Source organism: Fopius arisanus, unplaced genomic scaffold (assembly GCF_000806365.1).
Source record: "Fopius arisanus strain USDA-PBARC FA_bdor unplaced genomic scaffold, ASM80636v1 scaffold00247, whole genome shotgun sequence".
In the NCBI taxonomy this organism is placed as follows: Eukaryota; Metazoa; Arthropoda; class Insecta; order Hymenoptera; family Braconidae; genus Fopius; species Fopius arisanus.
This window is the reverse complement of record NW_011887986.1, coordinates 68,877-73,628: the sequence shown is the minus strand read 5'-3', so window position 1 is coordinate 73,628 and position 4,752 is coordinate 68,877.

Below are 4,752 nucleotides of genomic sequence, written 5' to 3'. Positions count from 1 at the left end.
CAGTTGTTAATATTTTTTTTTGTTTAGGTACGTCTTTCTTCTTTTGTATTCAGTCTCCACGCTGCATCACTTTGGTCGACGATCTACTTGCTACTTTAAAGGAGCTGTTGTTATGTAAACCACTGCTATCCCTCATTCAAATTGAGGCTAATAATCATGAAATATCCAAAAAGCTGAAGAAGATCGAATTATTCAACAAAAAATTGTAACGCGATTTTCGCGTTAATAATAATGAAAAAAATTTTTGGGAGAAATCACGCTCTCTGCCGCATCGATTAGGTCCGCTAATTCCCTACGCGTGGGGAGTTAAGGTTATAGTACTGAACCTCAGCTCCCAATGAGACTCCTCTGTCGGAACACTTGGTTCTCCACTCCAGAGAACTGTTCCACGTTAGACGGGGCGGGCATTCAAATGGCCAGGGGTCCAGATAAGGGGTTAACTGGACAGCCTGGTTGGGGACATTGTATATGCGATTCCTGTGAATGAAGTCGTCATTACTTTCTTCCCTCTACTCATCATCAAATGCCACAAAGTATCATAAATGAAGGTTTTTCCTGATCCTCCAAGTCCATCAATGAAAAAACAAGTACAACGTGTTTCGTTATTCACATCTTCGATATTTATGATTATTTCATCCATAATTTCTTTCTGCTCTTCATTAAGTTTTTCATATTGCTCTTGCCCCCGTGCTGATAGATATTCTAAGTCTAATTCTTCTCCTCCGTTGTCATCTATACTCAATACCTCAGGCATATTACTATAATCTGCAAGAGTTTTATCTGCTTCATTCAATATTCTCTCAATTTCGGATAACGTTCTATTTTCAGCTACTGCTGGTGCCATTTCTTTCCTAAAATCATCTGACATCAAAGTTTTAAATTCATCCCATAGTTTATTTGGATGTAACGGTTGCCAATGAATCAAAATGCAAGCAAATAATTGTCTCAGAGCGCGTGGCATCATCCACACCTCGCCCTCCTCCATTGCCCTAGTCCATTCGTGATCATCTTCTATGAATCCTCTTTGTTGACATGCTTCAGTGAAAGTCGAACATAATTTACCATTCACAATACTTAAATCATTGAAACTGTCAGCTCCTTTAACATTACATAATAATAAACACAAATTAAATAATTCGACTTGTGATGGGTTGATGGAATACATTCTTCCAATAACATTGAAGCTTGATTGTCTCCGCTGCCAGCCAATTACTTTATTATTGAATTTCTTCTTGTTGAATGTATAATGTGCGGGAATATCAATGTACAAATAATGCTTAGCACTTTCATCTCGAGCATTTAATGCAAAATAATCTAGTAAAATATTTTGTTGTTTTAATACTCGTTCTACCTCACATTCTTCTCTACCGGGATTTATAGTTATATTTTGTTGATTTGGAAGATGTACAGGTAAACGAATAACGGCATGACTTTTAGCATGTAATTTCTCTCCTAATAAACGCCAAGCGGCCTCAACCGGGCCTACATAACGACTATCAATGTGCTGCTTAATTTCATCGTGCTCGATCGTATTTGTTCTACAATTACCTTCAATTACAACGTCTGCAGCATCATGAGATTTGTGAATGTATTTATAAGAATATTTGACAGCTCTAATATTCGATACAACTTCTACATTGCAATGACAATTCAATTTCAACAATATTTCTGGACTATAAGGTACAACATACCTATTATCAACTACGTAACCACCTTGTTTTTCATGATACTTTTCTGTATTCTTTCTACGGTAGCAGGGATACCCGTCGTCATCCATTGTAGTCTCGTCTTGAAATTCTTTTGGGAAATTTTTGGAACATCTATTGTTAACCCAACACCAATCACCACAAGGCACATGAATCATATTTCTCATAACTATGTCATACAAATCTGGTTGTTCATTTTCGTCAGGTATTTCTGCACAAATGAATTTATCCACAATGCATGGACGAGTTAATTTATAATTTCTTTGTAAATTAACCAGCATATGAACATGAGGTAGTCCACGTTTCTGAAATTCTATAACCTAAATCCAGACTAAAACTGTTCCAAATATTTCCTCAGTTATGATCAGCTCTATTGAATGATCTTTTTTCAATTCGAAAACTCGCGCAATTATATCAGGACGATCACATGGCTGTTGTCCTGGATCAAGATTTTCCAAAATTTCTCGCCACTTAGGATTACAGGTCATAGTGATGAATAAATCCGGTTTTCCATATTTCCGTACTATCGCCATGGCATCTTGATAGTTTTGTGCCATATTTCTTGGTGAACCAATGAAAGTTGATGGCAATATAACAATCTTTCCTACTCCCATGTCATTTTCCTCTCCTTTCTTCTCCAGATAATCTCTGAGGCCCTGATACGCTTCACATTGAAGTTGCTTTTGATTCTTCCTGATAAAAGTTGTACGATCTCGTTCGACTTCGACATAATTGTCGACTATTCACTGTTGGAATAGTTTTCGACCACTTAGAATGGGATTGAAACCATTTCTGATTGCAATTAAGTTTTTTACGTAGGCCGAACGTGAGATTCTTCTGATACTGTTCATACGTGCATTTTCGCTATCATATCCACCCAATCCTGATGGACAAAATAAGGGATAAATTCAAGGTTCAACATATATATGCATGGAACTAATAAATTCTAATTCTTTATCTTTACGGCTCACTATTGTGACATAAGATTCGGGAATTGCCCCATCGGCTGTAATTGAAAATATTGCAGCCACTTCATTAGTTCTTTGGAGATTGTACCTATGTTTATCTATATCTTTCTTTTTGTTATTAAATATCATTTTAATTTCAGGCATAGGATGTGCAGATTGTAGGGATTTCTCTTTTTCAATCTCAATCACTTCTCTCATCATATAATAGCTGTCCACAAATTTATTTTCTCTCCGTAAAACACTGTCAATTATATTCAGAATAGAAATATCCAAGTGATCGAGTGCATATATTCGACAGCGATTTGCTTCATCCGTATCAATCATGAATAACTGCCCGTAGCTAGGCACTCCATCGTCTCTCTCTGGATATACTGATGTATTCATTTGGTAATAAATTTGTCCTTGAACCATAAAACAATAAGGGCCTGGTCTTTTTCCTTCAAAATTGGTTAAATTGGCATTGAACGAAGCGAAAGATAACGCATTATTATAGCTTCGAATATTTTTGAAGAAATTAACGGAATTAATATTTTCTATATCGAATAACTCTCGTAATTTTAGTGGATAATTTTCGAAGATGATTGCGACGACGTCACCATGACTGCAACAATCATTAAATGAATCATTTGCTTTAGTGGATACACGTTCCCCTGCAAAATGTTTCGCCTTACAGTTTCGACAGACTACATCCATTGACTCAAGATAATTTTCAATAACTCTGCCATTAACTTTAGTATTATTGATGTCATTGAAACAATAATTTTTCCGCATACGATAAATTCTATTTCTTTTTACCAAGCTTCCATTATCTATATTCCTGTCACGATAAGCTCTCTCTCGTTGGACATGATTTACATTTTGTCTTTTCTTAACATTCTCTTCAGCTATTTTTTCATCACGTTTTCGTTTGCGGTATCTTCTCTGTTTTTCGGCATTTTTTTGACACTTCAACCGATGTTTTTCAATTTCTAATATGCGTTTTCTCTCTCTACAACGTTGTTGACGCTGAGCATTTTCCACTTTTGAAGGTTTTCTTTTCATTTTAACTTTAGTTAGACTAGCGATGGCTAGCGATGGCTGCATTTCAGTATGCAATACCTGATTTTGTTTCCGCATTCGACATTGTCTTTGCCGTTCAGCAGGTTTTTTTCCTTTCAAATTCTGTGTTTGCGTTTTCAAAATTGGTTTCTTTGCTCTACAATGCCGTTGCCGTTGAGCATCATTCTTTTTTCTCTTTTTTTCATCATTTTTTCCTATTTGATTTTCCATATCGTCTATGCTTAAGTTTTTCGTCATCTTCTGAGTTAAGGTGTCCTCATTCTCATCTGGCATCATTATTTTAAATCTCACATATGTTTATTCTTGTACAATTCTCATAATCTACTCTCAATAAATCTTTTTACTCACAACAATTTCTGAAATGATATAATGGTTTGGGAATGGCCGAATTATCCAACATGAATCTCCCTCATCTAGTCACAATTCACATTTTATGTGACCATTCAAAATTAATAGTGCTACAGGATGAAATTCTACTTACCACAATCATTTTCAAATGCATTGAATATGATATAAAAAATGGTCTCCAAGCATATATGACTGATCAACGTTTCGTCAATATTGGCACTATTATGAATCTATGCTGTTGGTAAATCAATTATGCGTTTAATTCAAGACAGAATCCAAGGAATAAGTAATCATCTTCAACTTTACAATTAACCTTGAAAGCTTTTTGAAAGCACCAACTTCAGTTTCGGTACACGACCAACAACCACTTCACTCTGTTAACAACTCCACCAATAGAATAATAAAATCGAAATGACGGAAAGAAATGGACCTCATGAAATGTCAGTAGTTTCAATATTTCAATTCATTATATCATTTAAAATTCAACAAAAAGTCAATTTTTTAATTTTTCAATTCAAGATACCTATGAAAATCGAATTTTTATTTATACCTCCCATTATTCATGAGAGACGATCACAATTGTACGTTTTATCTTCTAAAGAATACTCGAAAGAATGGAAACATTCTGTGAAATTTAATTTCTTGAATAATAAACATGAAAAAATCAATTT